At 45.1% G+C, this 17,996-nt stretch overlaps 1 long non-coding RNA gene across 1 annotated transcript in view; it reads left to right on the top strand.

Moving 5' to 3' along the window:
• Positions 1 to 14,058, top strand: part of LOC137845270 (uncharacterized) — a 190,024-nt gene extending 175,966 nt beyond the window's left edge. Inside the window, exons 5-6 of the long non-coding RNA XR_011090151.1 lie at positions 9,632 to 9,836; positions 10,404 to 14,058. This is a non-coding gene — a long non-coding RNA (uncharacterized lncRNA). The remainder of the gene's footprint in view (positions 1 to 9,631; positions 9,837 to 10,403) is intronic.
• The last annotated feature ends 3,938 nt before the right edge of the window (positions 14,059 to 17,996 follow it).

Raw genomic sequence — 17,996 nt, 5'->3', positions numbered from 1 at the left:
CTTGGATTGAAAGTTTGCTGTTGGCTGGGTCTGCAATTTTCCATACTCTCTCCATGCCTTCTCACAGAACGGAGGCCTTGATTTTGGAAATAAAAATTAATGTGCTACATCATCTGCTAAAGTGGTAGAATAATTTTGATACGCAGAAATATCAGGCTCATTATGAGCGCCGTTAGTTAACCATAAAAATCTGAAATTGTGGAACCCAAAGACATCTGCCTTGGGTCTAGATCTCTCTTTTTATGCTCTGTAGACAATATGCCCATATTGTAGACCTCCAGTCTGTCTCTGGCACATGCTGTTACCCTCGCATAAATATACAACACAGTGTATATCTTCAGGGTTAGCTTTGACAAGACAAGATTGCGGTAATGGTCAAAGGCAAAAGCATTAATACAATAAATAACATTTCACATTTCAGTGCAGCAACTCAAAGCTTTTAATTCACACCGCATCCTTGCAGAAGAGGGTACAATAGGGGTGAAGGAGGCATTCAGAGGGAAAACCAATTGCTCAAAATCTTTAGCATAGTCAGTAACACAGTCCTGAACTCCTGCCCTGCTCTTAATTGTGAACAGACATTTTCTTTCTTTGTGGATAGAATAGTCTGTATAAAGTATAAAATATTAATATTCTCTCACTCCTTTGAATGTCTCATGTATGAATTCTTTAGGCAAGGACTATCTCTTACCATGTTTTTAAGGAGCACAAAGTCAAGCGGAGGAAATCATGGGTTAGAAAGGATGACATAACAAATGTTTGTGACATTCTCAGACACTTCAGTAATACAAGTGCTCTAGCTGGAGAAATTTGTACATTTTAAAGCAAGTACAACTTTACTTCAGTGTTTCTATGCTTTTTTCGGTAAATTCAGCATGCCTCTGGACTGGGTGAAACCTGAGGTAATTCACTGAGCGCCATGCACTCATCTGTGACGGACCAGTGCTCCGTCTGTGTCTACCCTTAATTTGTGCTCAGTGGGAACAAATCTCTGAGCATTTGCCTCAGTTTCCCAAGCCATGAAGCTATGCTCAAATCCATTTTAAAGCACAGGGGACAAATCTGAGTAATGCCCGGCAGCACTGGTTTTATTTAGATAGATGCACCCAAGCAATTATTTCGAGATTTGTGTCTTCCCCTACAGAGCTCTTTGCAGATCGTCAATGATACGACTGTCAAAGCTCAAGGATATCTCTGGACGTGTTTTAGGTTTTTTCAGTCCCTGCTCTCAAGAGCTCTGATCCAAATCAGTGAGAAACCATCTCCTGCCTTGCGAATGGAGGCCCAGTGTATTTAAGATATTTACCAGATGTCCTCTGGAGGGGTAGTGACAGAGTCACAGGCTGACCCCAAACCCTTTCTGCCCTTGTTCTCCCCATGCTTCAGCCACAAGATGATTCCTGCTCTCATTTGTCTGGAGACGTTTATATAACACGAGTACTGAAGTGTGTCCTTTATGCAGGCTCCTCTTTCATCGGCAGCAACTGCATTTAGACCTATCTTAAATCAAGCCCAAAAGCCTTGAGAATTTTTGCTAGCACATCATCTGTCAGAGGTCTTTCTACCCGAATAAATTTGTGTTCACCCAGAGCACACCAAGGGAAGGATCAAATTAATTGACTTCTCCTTCTAACAAAACATTTTTCAGAAGGGGACATCAAACTGATCATCTGACACAAATCATCTGTTTCTTTTCTCTTTTCCTGCCTCCCCACCCTTTTTTATGGAAGGGAAAACAAAGGCATCCTTTAGGACGGTGTTTGCAGTGTCATTGTCTCCAGTGCAATCATGACATTTCATCACGGAGCAACACCTCCTGCCTTTCCAATTACATTAAATTTTCAAGATGTCTCGGAGTCAGCCCAGAGCAAACTAGATCAGATGGATGCCTGGCTGCAAATATTTCCAGGCCCCCTTAAAGAACTGTGAAGGATTTAGGTGTCTTTAGTGCAAACTAAGGTAGACAATGCATTTGTTCTGTTCTCTCTGTGCCAGTAAAGTCCCGGGGACCAGACTGGAACGGAGGAGAGGCAGATGGGAGTGAAGTGGTGATGAAATGCAGCCATCCGTAGGTCAGCTATGGCTGAAAACACCAAACGTTTAATTACATGATAAAAACTCCCCCTTTCCTCTGAAAATACTCCCGGTTTTTAAAAGTCAGAATCAAGGATGTCTGTCTTTTTCTCATCCCCCTGTATTTCTCCCAGATCTTTGTCTGTAGCCCTGTCTGCCTTTTGAATTTTGCACCGTTTGACGTGGGAAACCATTTTCTCTGGATGTCTTTTAGGAGAGGCAGCTAGGTACCATGAAGCATGGCTTGTCGGGGGGAGCTGAGCCTGCGGAGACAGGCACCTCCAGGGCATGAGAGCAAGTGTGTGGAGGAACTTCAGAGCTCTGGGGTCCCTGTCCCACTTCAGAGTCTGCCAAATTTGGATATGCACAGGGCAGGAGAGAGCAGGCAAAGAGCATCTCCACAAGCCCTGTGCATCATTCTGATACTGTATTGATGAGATCTGCCACAAACATCGTCTCAGCAGTGTACCATGCCTTGGGGGCATTTGGTTTGCTTTCTACCTCGGAACTGGAACTTCAAACCCTGGTCTAAACCTGCGTTCAGCCTTCTTCCTGAACCGTTCTTGATTATGTTGTACGTAATGCCTTTTATTAACAATACAAGGCTGGGAATGAGATTACTAAAAGAGTTTATGGGCCAAATTCATTTAGGAAGATAAACCTGCTTAAGGACTCGGGGCTCTCCTAGCTGTAATTATTATTACATAAACAGCATGTGAGTTTGGATGTATTTCATTCTAATATTAAGCAATAGCTTTTCTTTTAATCTCTTAATGTTATTTTCCCCAGGCATTTTGGAGGTGGTAGGGAAGATCCTGGGTAATATAGCACAAACCTAATGCGCTAGCAGGAATGGGAAGTATCTATGCGATGTCAGTGTTGGTTTGTCTCAGATGTTTAACAATAATGAAACATATAAAAGCTTTCTTTTGACTAAGAGTCTGCTGCTGCTCATTGAGGTGAGAGAACAGATGATCCACTCCGGAGTCTCATTCTCTCCCCCGCTCTGCTCCATGTGCACACGCCTGTGTGGTTCCCCACTACGAGCATCCCCCAGGACAGAAATCCCTGTAGGGTATGGGATTTATTTATTTTTTATCACGGAAAAATTGCCAGATCTTAGAATAGAGTTTGTATCTGTGTTGGCCTTTGGGAAGGGCACCATTTCTGAGAGCTGTCTGGGAGTCATCCCAGTTACTACTAATTAAAACAGGGTTGGTGTAGCCAGCTGAACGAGCACAGGCACACTTGTGTCAGCCTGTCTTCTCATCCAGAACTGCTCGCATCTGCAGAGTGGAGCTCTAGGCTGCCCGATGCTGGGCTCCTGCAGCTCAGCTGCTGCTTGCACTTGCAAGCTCATTTCGAGGCTGAACTCGCTGTCACCGCCGATTGCTGCTTGGCCGTAGTTTTAAACAGGACAGGCACGAAGCAGAGTCAGGAGCCTATGTGTACACAGCCAAGTCATGCCCTTAATATTTAGCATAAACATATTTGGGCTTTTGGGTTGCAAACACCTGAAAATGCCTGAGAAAGCTGGCGGCAGCGTGGTGGATTTATGGTGATGATGAAGCTGTGCGTCAGTCTGACTCCCAGGTTCTAGCTCCAGCTCCTCCCTGGAGAAGGGTGCTCTTGCAGAAATGCAGAGTGATAGGAGATGAAATCATTCTTGCACCAGATGAATTTGTTGCTGGAAACAAAAGCCTACACTTCTGGCTATTCAGGAATTTGGGAGTTTTCTTTCTGATTGGGTCTTCGGGTGTTTATGAAGGAGACAGTGGTGGGCTCTCTGGGGCAGTGGTGGGTTAGCACCGTGCTCAGGGCCTCTGAGAGCACTGCTGCAGCAGGATTAGTCCTTGGATTTACCCCTCGTGCCTGGTGTCCCCAGAGCATTAAGCATCTAGCACCAGCTGGGCTTCTGCAAGTGCTGCAGTGAGCTGCTGCGGGCCTGTGTCTGGGTTTTGGGAACCTGGGAAAGAAGAAACCCTTTTCCCTGACGTGGTAAGCCATGCTGACGGGGTCTCTGCTGGAGGATATCTGCTGTAATGGGCAAAGACCTGTGGCAGCAGCTGCTCTGGTGCCTGGCTGCCCGTGGAAGGCAGGGTGACACAGGGACGGGCTCTCCTTGACTTGCTCGGGGCTTGTGTCATGACAGCCCAGGCTGCTGTCAGCTCTCCAGAGCTATTTGTAGAGATCTTTTGCTGCGTGGCTCAGGTGCTGTGAACTGTGGACATCGGTGATTCAGAGCAACGTGGGGAAAGGACATGCTGGGAATCAAATCTGCCTGACAGGTGAATAGATTCGTATTTGCAGAGGGCAGCTCAGAGCAAAGCAAATGAGCAAGTGTCCTTCCAGCTGCTCAGCCATGGCCAGGGGTGAGCCAGGCCTCCTCTGGAGCAAGGCAGACAACCCAGCACACGCATCCAAAATCTCAACCCAGGGTCCAGGGCTCGCCAAGTCCGTGTCTAGGATTAGGACTTCCAAAACCACTGGGCTCCGATGATGGTGGGGCCGGGGTTGTGAGATGCACTGAAGTCTGGCCCTTCCTTGGCTCTAGTTTCCAGCAGGAGCTACTGGAGGGGCCTGGCCCTTGCTCAGGATGGGCTCCCCTAATCCGTGGTGGGCACTGACAAAGTCCAGCAGAGCTTGTTTTGTCTGCTTGTGAGTTACAGCCTTCCTCACTGCTTGTTCTCCCTGCGATTAAAGCGATTTCCACTCCAATAAGCTACCCTGATTTTCCATGGATGAGCTGAGCAGCTCTCTTGTTTTCCCACGAATTTCCTTTGGAGGAAATAAGCCCCGTGCTGAAGCGAGCAATGGCAGAAAGAAGAGCTGCGTAGGTATTAATTGAGGGAAGCCTGCGCTGCATTTTACTCCGGGGATTTTCTCTGAGCTGATTAAACTTCCCTTAATAAATCCACCTGCGGGAAGTTACAGAGGGTGCAGAATTTTTAAATCGGGCCTTTCATCACTGCCTGCTGCTCCTCGGCGACTGTGTCCATAAAGCGAGCCAGAAGGAGCAAGCGAAGGGACTGCGACTCGAATAAATATTTCCAGTTCAAGCAACGTTAAAAATGTGCTGCAAACAAGAGCGGGCATTCAATTCCAGATTCGGCCCTTCAAAGGGTTAGGAGCAACACGTTTGAGAGCTGCTGGCTCGTGAGTGTGAGCAGAGCCATCTGTTGTGGCCGTGCGGTGATGGAGCAGGTAGGCCCAGGGACAGACGGCGCCACCGGGGTCGTGTTTGAGGTGGCAGCGACCTGAGCTGTGTACACAAGGGACTGGCGGCAGCAAGCAGAAGCAAACCCTTGCCTAAGTCTGTGAAAGACTAAAAGGAGTCCTCCAAGGAAAGCAGAGGCCGTGCTGGGGGCCAGGTAAACCTCCTCTGATGGCACACCTTGGATCAATCGAAGGGGGTTAATGCGTATTTTAAATAAAAACTCTACAGAGTTTTCTTCAAACTCCTCTGAAACAAAAAGACTTACAGAGCAGGGTAAAATAATTTTGCAGAGGGTGATCAAAAATCTGCTTTCCAAGAGTTGGCAAGGGGCTATGTTGCTTCAGACCCGAGGGAGATGTGTTTTATCAATGTTAGATGCTTTGCTCAAGAGGAATTTTTGTCTACCTGTTTCTTCCATATTTCTACCTATCCGAGGAAAAAAGAAAAAAACATTTCAAGCAGAAACTGCTTTTCCCAGGAAAGGCAGATCTGTGGGAGACTCTCGGATATCCTCTGAGGACTCAGCTGATGTGGTTGATTTTGTGCAGAAAACATTCAAAAACCACAGCAATGAGGCAGTGTAAAACCCCAAGATAGATATTAATTGTTCCTGTGCAGGAATGTAATAGCAACCAGGTTTGGAGTTATTGATCCTTATGGAGTTTGACACAGGCAGAGGCAATGCTGGGTGGAAATTTGGAAAATGAATTAAATGTAACTTTTTTTTTTAATAGGAATTTATAGGTCATTTAAGGCTTAATGGTCTCTATCCAGAGCTATTGGCTTTGAAACCCTTAGGAGGAAAGCACACGCAGAGAAACAGCCCAGCCTGCTGGCTGGGGAGAAGGAGTAAGTGCCCTGAGGACATCTGCTTAGGAGTCACATCGTGTTGGGAAATGGCCTTTGGAAAAGCAAAGGATAAATGCTGGACAACGAGGATGCAACTGGAATCCAGCTCTGATGGGTCCCGACGGTGGAAAAGCAATAAAGGCCACTGAGATTGAGTGCTGGTGTAAGAGCAGAGGACTGGTGCTAATTTTGGAATACCTGTCTTAGAAACGTAAGCAGCCCTGGGGGGAGGTGGGGGCAAGGAAGGAATGCCGAGTGTAGGCTCACGCCAAAGATTTCAGCTCCCAAGAAATGGCTTTTTACACCTCCGCTCTCTGGGGAGAAGGAGAGAGAAATGAGAAAGGAGGGAGGTGAACACAGCAAAGGCAGATTGATTTCAGCTGCTCTCTTTCTGTGCTTTATACAAAAGAAAATGGAGGCAGAACGACTCCAAAGGCAAAGCTCAGATGATTATTGACGCCGCTAGGAGAGACCTTGAGCACCAACCACATGCAGGCAGGACTCAATGTCATATTAGAAGTTCTCCAAATGCGAAGTGAGAGCGAGTTATTTATTTTTCATGGGGAGGACCCGGGTGTTGCAAAGGTTAAACTGCAGTGGGATAAATGTAAGCATGCATTTTTGAAGTCTTTCTCTCCAAAAGCGCTGTCAGGAATGGGAAGAAAATTGAAAGCATTCAGCTGTTTGTCAGTAGCTGTAGAGAAAAATTAGAATCACTGCTGTCAGTGTTTCATCGAGTTATTTCATTGGTTTTGCTGCTTTGCTTACAAACCAAGGTATCCTTAATGAAAATAGCCAAGACTTAAGGGTCAGAAATCCAAAGCTAAAATCAATGTTTTGTTTTCTATTGCCTGGGATGGTATGGTTGATTTGATCTTTCTATTACTATTCTCATTATTGCAGCTGGATATGTGAATTATATTTTTAATTTTTATTTTTTTTTTTTACTCTGCTATACTCTGGAACATAAAAAGAAGCCAAACTATGTATTATAAAGCAGCAGGTACAAAGGGAACTTTTAAACTGAGCTCTTGACGGCTTTGAGCACTGCCATCTCCTTCCTGAATATAAATGGCAAGCAGACAAATGTCTCGCTCTGAATTTCTTGCCCAGCGCTATTGTAAATATCTTAATTAAAAGACATTATGGCATACTTCAGGTGACTGCTAGGGTGGAACTGGAATAAAAGTTTTGTAGCTGCAGTTTTTATATGCATCTTTTAAAACTATTAATTGGATGTCTCTTAATAATAGCCTGGACTTATGCAGAAAGATACCTTAAGAGAGGTAATATCCTGCTTGGTGTTTCGGACACCGCAGTCTAGTGTGCGTTGGTATGGGAAGGCTGTAAAATGATTTTCTTTGAGAGAAAGGTTCAATATTATATTATTCTCATTATTTTTTTGCTCCAGGCAGTGTATCTCCCACAATGCAACATGGATCACCAAAAGTCACCCCTTTTTCCCCCCTTTAGATTTCTAATTTTTCAGCAGTCTGGTGTTAACAATGAATTACCATTCCTGGAGCTCTGTATTTATCAGGAATGGCAGAGGACTTAATTGCATAGCCAGGGAGCTATGCATTAAACGACGCCTGGCGATTTGTTTGGAGGGCTGTTTGTTGTTACCACTCTGATCAACCACTGCTGTGCTTCCTCTCGTGCTGTTTCGGCTCCTTCTCCACTTACTAAAAATAGTGGGTAACAAACCAGTGAACAACAGTGTCAAGGGATTTATTTATTTATTTATTTATTTTATCCCTGAGAGCTTGTTTCTGTAAAGAAATACCGTTTCCTAATTAATCATTTATCCACTTCATTAGGTATTGTCAGCGACTGAATAAGAAATGGGGCTGCTAAGATGCTGCGCCTTTGTATTTATTTTGTTTTCCAGGGAGCTGGAGATTGTTTAAGCCAGAAGATGCATTACAAATGGGAACAGCTGAGTTTTCCTAATGGGCAGAAGATGGGCTGGCAGTCGGGGCAGGCCTGCTTGGCCGCTGGGTTTGACATTTTCAGAGGATATCCACACCTTGAACCCTAAGCTTCCCCATGGCAGTGGTTCTCTTCCTTTTGCCACCTCTTGGTGCTGCAGGCATTTCCTCCTGCACCTCTAGGCAGGCCTCAGCAGGACACAGCCTCAGCCTGCACAGGGTCTGTAGGTATTACTACGGAGCAAATAGAAGTGCTGATAAAACTGATGTGGCAGTGACATGGCAAAAAATAAAAAATAACCAGCTTGGCATCGAAAGGTGCTGAGTTCCCCCAGCTGTCACCAACTGCAAGAGGACATTGGCTCCCAAGCACCATCTTTGAAAACCTGGCCTTAAAGTAAAATGTTCGCCTTTTTTTTCACCTTTTTCCCCCTCTGAGCACGTGGATAACATGAAATGCTCACAGGAGAGTCACCGCTTGCTTGCACCTCTGCTTCTGCTCCCATCTGCAGCCCATGTTCCTTTCCCTCCTGCCAAAACTGGGCTGGGAGGGCAGTGAGGGACTGGGAACCATTTTGTGACACCCAGTAGTACCTAAAATAATGAAATACCAACTGTGGAGTGTGGCCAGCGTAGGCAAAGACTGCGGGGAAATGCTCAGTGATGAAGTGTGTTAAAAGGTTGGTCACAGCCATGTGCAGGATGCAGCTTTCTTTTCATTAGTGATTACTTAATGCATGATTAAGAAGTGTTAGGAGCATGCTGCAGGCATGAATAATCTGTAAAAGACAGGCATAAGTACCCTCTGGAGTTACTGGAATACCATAAAATGGACTTGTCATTTATTTATTCTGTAATCTGTACATTTTAGACGCCGTATCTTACATTTCCTTTAGAATGAGCTAACCCTGAGACATACACTGCTGCCTAAACGATATGGAAGTAAAAGGATGGGAGTAAGGAAATGAGCTAAGCATTTGTAAGACTTCATACGGCCTCCAAAAAGATAAATGAGAGACCTGCTCCAGTGTGAGATCTGCAGTGGGTATCTGTGGTGCAGGCATTAAGCGGAGCAGGAGGAGCTCAGCTCAGACTGGTTTCTGTGTGTGTTCGTGGAAAACGGGGGCTGCAGAAGGACTGAAGCTGCAGCATGCTGGTTTCCTGCTCGGTGGGAAAGATAAAATAACCAAGGAGGAGGGAGAGACCTTTCACATCTCTGTTTAGCGCGATACATCAAGCCAGCAGTGCAGGAGTGCCACCCCTGGCCCAGCGGGGAGGTTTATTTCTCCCGCGCAGGGTTTGTCCTTTCGAGGCTCTACAGCAAACTTCATTTTAATCTGTTCACCAACTGCTTTTGACATCTGGAACCCACAGCGTCTCTCTGGTGGCATATTTGTTGCTCAGACACTGCGCAGATAAGAAGTGTATCGAGGCTGCTCAGGCACTTGGCTGGGGAGGAGGCAGAACAGGCAGCAGCAGCGAGGACCTTTAGCACTTGTCCCAGTGGGTACAGCCGGCCCGTAAATCGCTCTCACTCACTGATCTTCATCTCCCTTGACAGGCACAACAGCTGCTCCTTCTCCTCTCTTTCTCCTTCTGCCCATGGGCCACGTCCAGGTTTGGTTTCTTCACGCCCACTTGCCATGTTCAGCCGGATCCAAGAGTCAAATGGGCTGCGGATGGAGAACTCCCCAGCAGGAGTCACAGACGATAGTGTTGGCAATTCCAGATCTTTGGTGGCTCCCAGTCATCTGTCAAACGTTAAGGTAGGGCTATCTCTGCTCCCCGCAGCCCCGCTGGCAGTCAGTCTGGTCCTCCTGGACTTTTTAACCTCTGCACTGACTCTCTTTGACAGCAGCTCATATTTGTTTAGTCCCCTCTCACCTTGTCTCTCTTAAAAGAATAAACACTTCTTGTTATTAATTCCTACTTTATTTTTGTCTGCTGTCACCCTGTCAATCAGTTCTGTGGCCGAGAGAGAGAAATGAAATTTTTGATTAAATAAAAAAGCAAAGATAAGGTAGTCCAAAGAAAACTCTGGGAAAACATGGGGCGAAATAAAAGATGAACCTCTGTTGCAGAGTCCATTCGGTGATTTTTACATTTCTTTAATGATTGTCTAGTTTCATAATATTTCATGCAAATAAAAAGGATGTGGTACAAATGAAACATGGACTACCTTTTTCTGCATACATCATCAGCAATTACTCTTTGTGCCATATATTCCAGGCTTATATCTAATGACAATAGCTGAACACACTGAATTGATTATTATCAATTAGGACCCCATTTTACCTAACTAGAGAATTCTAATTCCTGATGTTTTTTTATAGTCTCAAAAGCCCTTATTTAAAATTCAAAGGCAAGAAACTTTGGCCTAGAAGAATGTGGATATATTTAAAAACATCAAAACCAGAAACCTCAGCAAGCAAACCAAATAATCGAACAGTTTAATCAGCATGCTGCCCGTCGGTCTTTGCTCTTATCATTGGAAGTTTCAGAGGCACAGCTCAGGAAAAGAAGTGTGTTATTTTGTTTGAAAGAGAGCAAGAGTGACAGCGATGCTCCTTGGGAGGGCCTTGTCCTGCGGATGGCTTCCCAGTCAAAACCAGCGGGATTTGGACTTGCAGCTGCATTTCAATCAACCTGGAAAAGTCTCCTTGAAACGAGTGGCCCAGATGTTGGCCTTGTTTAAAAATGAGCTTTAACCTGGAGCTTCCCTGTCACCGTTCCCATCCCCTGGAGCACTGAAGAAGCAGTAGCAGTGACGAGCAAACTCTTCCAGAGCCCCACTTTGAAATGGACACCCAAAGGATTTAATTATTTCCCTGGGCCTGATGCTTGACTATTTCCAGTGCAACTCTGGCTGCTCACGCATTAGTTTCAGTTGAGATTGCTGGCGTGCCGCCAGAGCGAGGAAGTATATGGATTAATTATAGGCCTGGCCACCTGCTTCACCTAGCGCCAGCTCCCTGGATTTGTAGCTAATTTCACGTTGGCAGGCTCTAGCCTTGTGACGGTGGAAATGGAAGCGGGCTTGCACAACGCTACTTTCACCAACGTAATAAATTCTGAATGTCCTGCTCGATATTCTGCAAAATAAATTGGAAACGCAAAAGTAGACTTTGCTCATTAAATCCGTGTACGGATCTGGAAGGGAGTAGGGAAGAAGTGATCGGGTCCTCCAGCCTCTTCCAGCTTCCCTTCCCTTGGGCTGTGATGACTTATAGAAGGGGAACGGGATGTTGGCGGTAGGCGATAGGTGACTGCTGTTCAGGGAAATGGGCATTTTTTCAGGTCATTTCCAAATAAAGCGGGGCCAACGATCGCTGGCAGTTTCTCTTAACTGAGGTGCTTTTTCTCATTGCCTGTTTGCCTCCTCTCACTCCAGATTGTTGTAGGTTAAAGGACTGAAATGGCATGTTGGGATGAAGCTTTGCTTGCTTGCTCAGTATCCTCTCAAAGCTTTGTTATAAGGCGGCTGAATTTCTCTGTTTTAGTTTCCCATACTGAGGGGAGATGGATATAATATTCTGACTCCTTCCGTCTTCTGGATAATTCAAGTTGTGAGCTCCTTGGGGTAATGAAAATTCTCACCGTACCGGTACAGAGTGCTTACAAATGTACTGTAATCTTGTCCTGGGCTTCTAAACCCCACTGCACTGGAAGTTATATAGCAATGAAGAGCCTGGAAAGTGCCTGGGATTCAGTGCTGACCTCTGTAATACACAATCTCTGTATCATACCTCAGGGAACAAATCAGTCAAAAAACAAGGGGCATGGAAATAAGGATAATCAACAAGTTCTCTCACTCCCCTTAACCTCTGAGGAAATAAAACAGCCAAGGAGAGAATCCTTAATTCCTCCTGAATGCGGGATAACATCGTTGTTCTTCATGGCAAGTCCAATAAGGCTCCTTTTCCTTGCTGTGTTTGTATCCCTGCCTCTGCACTCTCTTGGTCCCTCCACCATTTTCTGTTGTTTTCTAGCAAAGCAGGAATCTGCCAGGGTTATCGGGGTGGCCATACGGTCTCTACCGTAGGGGACAAGCTGTTCTTGTGAAAGCATGTGGTTTTTTTTGAAATTATTTGAGCTGTTTGACTTCTGTGAATGCACGATGCACCAACAGATGAGCTGGGGATGACGTTTTGGGAGTACCCAGTAGGAGCAGGTAGCAGAGAGATGCTGTGACCATTGGGGTAGCATCGATACCTTGATAGGCAGGTAGAAAATCCAGCCTGCTTGGGAGAAGAACCTGAAGGCTCAATCCTTCTCCCACCTGAAAAATTTCTGCCTTGTTGTAACTTTATTGACGTGATCCTTAGCCAGAAAAGAGACGTAGCTTGCCTTGTTTGCTCACACCCCATTATGAGCCCCGCATGTAGGCTGAGCACTGAGAAAGTCCCTGCTGAATGCTTCAGTGTTCTGTTACCCATAGATTTTATCCTTTTTTGGTTCAGTTTTAGCTTTTTACGTGTCTAAAATGGGGTTCTACAGAAAGCAAATCATGGAGAAAGCCTGGCTTGAAAAGCAAAACTTCTGTCTGTTACGGTGTGAGTTATGATCGGTCATTTCTGCCCATGCAAATGAATCAAAGGATTTTTGTCCTATTTTACAGAGGGTAGAGAAGATAGATGCTGGAGTCTGATGTCTGAAATGAAATTTAATTAAGCTTTCTGCTTCTTTATGGCAGCCTGGAGTTTGTTTAGCCTATCCTAGTATCTGAAAAATCATTATTAGACCAATAATTTCTGATGAACATGTTCTAGGAAATAGTGTCAATTATAACTGTGTAGGACTTTGTTATTTCAGTCTATTACCTGTAAATGAGTTATTCAGGAACAAGAAGTTCAATTGATAAAAGGCAAAAAATCAATAGGTAAGATTGTTGAGATTAATTCTGAGTTTGTAATGGATTTTTCCTCATCGAGGTTTCCAAAAGCTTTTTTAGACTATCTGTCATAGATCTAAATTTAAGTTTCCTGGACCTAAATGTGTGACTAAACTCAAGCGAAACTTTTGTAAATCCTTATTTTTACATTAAGTTTGTTAATAATTTCAAAATTGCAGCCATTGGGGATAAATGATGAGAGCTATAAAAACACTCAGGACCTTCTTTAGCAGAAATTGCAGTGAGTTTTCTGGATGCAATACATTAATAACAAAGGGATCGTTTAGTTTCATGTTTATGTTCCCATGCGTGTCAAGGATGGGGAAGTTATTGTGCAGGGTGCTGTACCTGCTCAAGGAGAGTCATTCAGAGAGATTTTTTTCTAAATAGGGAAGGGAAAGGGAATGTTAATCCCAGTTTCTGACTGGGAATGAGGAGCCGAAGTGCTTAGCCAAAGGGATGCTGCGGCAGACAGAAACTTGAACCTTCCTTGTACTGGGTAATTTTGATATGACAGGGAGAGGACTAGAAAATAAAAAATTTCGATATGATAATCTTGTATAACATATGGGTGGGATGGTGAAAGTGATGGGACATAATTCCTTTGTGCTGAGACTTGAGACCCTGGCTCATTGAGGTGTTGGAGCAATTACCTAGCTGTATACAGACATGCAGAATTTATTTCCAAATCCATTTTCTAGTAACACGTGGGAAGTAAGATGGGCTGAGAAGCCTTTTTAGGCTTATCTTTGGCTGGAAACTTGCCCCTCTGCTCCGACACCCTTGGAACTCTGAAACCAGCACGTGTTTTGTCATCCTTCCTCTCATCACCCTCTCTTCCTGTTGTCTTTGCTGAGCACTTCATAAATTCTGATCACCTGAAGACTGGAGAAGTGTCGAGCATCCTTGAAGAGTCCTTGTCCACTCCTTTCATGTGACCAGAACAGGTCTCCCAGGATGTTTTGAAAAAGTGCTGCTGAGTCTGTTCTTCTTCTGCCGGCATTTGACACTGGTGACACCCAAGTTTCTCATTTCCTTTTACTTTTTGTGCTGAACCAGCGTTTGCTGGCTCTCCATCCAGCCACCTTTCACTGTCACTGGACGGAAGCTGAGAGCCATCATCTGCATCTCCGAGCCCATCAATTAGTTTCTGTTTTAATCAAGGAATCGTATCTTTCTCTTCGGGCCCATCAATCATCCCTGGCTCTTTGTGAAGCTGCAGCCATCCATCCTTCACCTGCCTCATTACTCAGGGGATGCTTGTGCCGCGATGGTGGGCAGGAGGTTGCTGTGCCAGCACTCCCTGCGGCGCGGAGAGATTGCAGCCTGCTCCTCTGCAGCAAGCAGGACCTCAATATTTCTTCCTTTCTTCCCCCCTTGCTTCAGGGGGCTCGGGCCACTTGGGATGAGCTTTTTTCTTGCATAGCTTTAGCTCATTCCTGCTCAGGCAGGGCTCCCCACAATCTAGGAGTCATACGGTGTCGTTTGGCATCAAATCGGCTTTGCAGGAGCTCTGCCTCTGCAGCAGGGAACGCACCCAGGAGAAGCCCACTGAGCAGGCAGTCATCATCAGTCAGATCTCTACTGGTGTGCCGGTAATTAATTAAGCATGTAGTAGACCTAATGGAATGCAAAACAATGCCCAGAGTTAATGCCGTGATTTCTGACCCTTGTTAGTGTCCTGCTGCCAGTGGGTGAAGTAACAGCAGAGTGTTTTGGAGGAGTGACATGCATGTAAATCCCCAGCTAGGAGTAAGGACAACACGACGAGATGCTGCTACATTCCTTGTTCTCCTTATCACGGCCTGCAGTATGAAGAAAACCCCTCTCACTGCAGACAGAAAGATGTGCCCACACCTGGGGAGAGATGTCCCTGTGTTAGCCTCTCATTTTGGGCAGGGGTCACGCCGCATTTCTCTGTCGCATCCCATGCTTGACTGCAGCGGTGCCAGCAAAAGCAACGCCGTGCCCTGCAGAGCTTGAGGAGAGGAGGGGTTAACCCCCAGACCCTCCACATCGCGTCCAGGCGTGCGAAGAAGCAAATAAGACAAGTGTAGCGAGGCATATTTCTCATTAAACATAGCAACTGGAAACACAGCTACTGGAAAAGGGAGCTCATTTATCATATCTCAGGGATGACACTGGGTTTTATTAGCTCCGGGGCTGTAGGTAAACTCCTTGCTGTCTTTCTGGGTAGCACAAGGAATCAGAGCATCGCAGTTGCTAGCGTTTCAGCCAAACTCCTGTTTTCGTGTTTCCTGGCTGCTCTTATTAATTGTGTGATATAATTCTGGGCAATGATGTCTGAGCCCATCAGGACAAAGCCTGCTGTGTGCCCCGCAGAGCCTCTGGTCCCAGGCACCGAGACCTCCATTGCCAACGTGGATTTAGCTTCTGCATCTTGATACTTTGCTCCCTGGGACCATGGCTCTCATATTCAGCCCATGCCTTCAGAAAGTGATTTTTCAGGGTGAATGCCAGACCTTCAGCTGCCATGCGCAAGGCAATGACAACAGCTGCTTTATCATGTCTTTGTTTCTTTTCCAGATAGCAGCAGTTGCAAATTTAGGCCCTTTCAGTAAAGCCCCTGATGGTAATTGTCCTATTAAACTTGTGGGTGAATTTTAAATTGACATGTTAGCGTTCGATGACGAAATGTTGCAGTAACATCGCGTTTATACCATTGTTGGGGTTTGCAGGCATTAATGGGATCGATTCACACACCTGCGTGGTTGTGCAGACTGTGAAAATGTGTGGAAAACGGCTGAACAGAAACTGCTGCTAAAACCCTGTTGTCTTGTTCCTGATGTGGCTGCTGTTCCCAGCTGGGGCAGTTTACAGCACTGTGAATGCTTCAGGTATGGGAACGCTCAAGATGACAATTCTTGGAAGGGTAGCTCATGTCTGATGCTCTTCCATCCATTTTGCAAGCCTCGTGCTGCTATTTAAGACAGGTCAGGTTGTTCGTGGCCTTGGCCCTGGTGGAGCAGGGTTTGAGTGGCTGGAGGAAAGGAGCTGGTATTTCTCCAGGGCTCAGTTCACCTGGCTTTTTTTCACCCTAGTGAGGGTGGATTACAAAGGCAGAACAGATCTTCATGCATCAGCTGCAGCCCACTCAGAAGTGGAAAATTGTGGATGATGATGATAAATCTGACGAAGAGAAATGTCAAACACTCGTGAGCTTTCTAGTTAAAACATTTCTACTCCGAAGTGTCATATGGAAGGGAATCACTCTTTGCATGTGATATAAAAACTCATAGATATGAGAAAGCTACACCAACCAGGCAGAAAAATCTATTTTTTGCATTCACTGTGATTAAGCGCAAGTCGGTTCTGCTGATAAATGCCTGCCCAAAGGAGTTATGCAAGCCAGGTGACAATAGCTGTGGGAGATGAATTTTAAACCACCGGGACATGGTGTATGGGTAGTGGGTGGACTCTGCAGCCAAGTTTTCATTAAGCCAGAGTTTTATTGCAGGGACAGGACTCGTGCATGTATGTGATAGGAGAAGGGATGCCATGGTGGAACAAATAACAGAGTAATTAAATTATCTGCATTGTTGTTTGCCATTATTATAGCAGCTCACGAGGAGGATGTACCCAAATAGGTACAGTAAAGGTCATATTTCTAATTTTAATGCCTTGCATTTGCTCCCTAAACCAAGGTCAAAGGTAGCTGTTAATCTTTGTAAACAGTTTTGGTGTATAAACTGGTTTAATCTTCCTTTTTGTAAGGAAATGTGTATTCTAGATTAGGTATAAAAATAAACAATTCTTTGCTCTTTATTATCACATCTCTGCAGTAAATGCCTAAGTTATTGGTAGCAGTTACAAAAAGCCAGATTTCTTCCTTGACTGGCTCAGACTATATTCAGTGTTGAGACTTGAACAGAGCTTATATAATTTAAAAATATTATGTGAATAAAATGTCAAAGTGGCTTTCTCTCTAAGCTATCAGTTTGCTAGCCTCGGTTGGAGAGAGAGTAAATGATTTTTACAGATTATGTGCCTTTATACTGTAACAAAAGATGTAGGGTAGTGTCTGAAGAAGAATTTTTTGTCATCTTTTTCTGTCCTTGAAGGTTCTGCTGAATCCATCAGAAATAAAGAATTGGGTGTTAGAGGCGAGGGGCAACCTGGATGTATAAAGGAAGCCGAACTGCTGTTCTCAAAATCCCTTATCCTCCACCTTGCCTGCGAGGTGTGTTGTGTTTTTTTTTTTCCCACTTTGTGCCATTGTGCAGAAGCCAAAATCATTTTCAGCCCTTCTAGTCCAGCAGCTGGCGATAGAAAAAAAGCCCCTTTTATTTATTTTTCAGCCGTGGTTTGACTTGAAAGTTTCCTTCTCCCCAGCCCCCCTCAAGTGGCTATGGGACACGCAGGAGATGCTTCTTGTTCTAGGAACAGCCTTCTGGATTGAAACTAAAGCGTATTACCAAAGGCAAATTGTGTGCTAGTGTTTAAATAAATGTAGGCAGGAAAAGCATATTTTCCCCTTGAGGAAACAGTGAGAACACACGATGCTTTCTCTCATTTTTATTCTAATAATCCACCGCTCAGTAATAAATATATTGTCTTTTCCTTGCTACGGTTGCTTTGCTCAGCTTTGCCACATCTGACCTGGCTCCATGGCCTCTTCTCAGGACTATTTCTTTCTTCCATGCAACTCTGCCTGCCAGGGACTTCAGCACTGCCTACCATATTTCTCCACCCATTTTGCTGAGCCCACAACCTTAACAAAACCCATGAACCTCTCTGGATTGGGACTCGGGCATGGCCACACACGATAGCCAACACCATCCCTAGATAGTCCGGGTATCCTGCGGTGGTCCCCGCTGTGATTTCCAGCACCTTCTTGCACACAGAGGGGAATATGTTGTCAGCCAGTTCCCTCTTAATTTGCATTCTTCCAATCTAATCAAACCTTTGTAAACACCAGCTCTCTGAAAATAATAATCAACAGCAAGAGACGCATTGGCAGGCTAAGGGAAGGTGAATTAAGATGCTTTTCTTTCTCCTATGCTAATCTTTTCCT

The sequence above is a fragment of the Anas acuta genome, chromosome 27, assembly GCF_963932015.1.
Source record: "Anas acuta chromosome 27, bAnaAcu1.1, whole genome shotgun sequence".
Lineage (NCBI taxonomy): Eukaryota > Metazoa > Chordata > Aves > Anseriformes > Anatidae > Anas > Anas acuta.
This window is presented reverse-complemented; position numbering and strand designations above follow the sequence as displayed.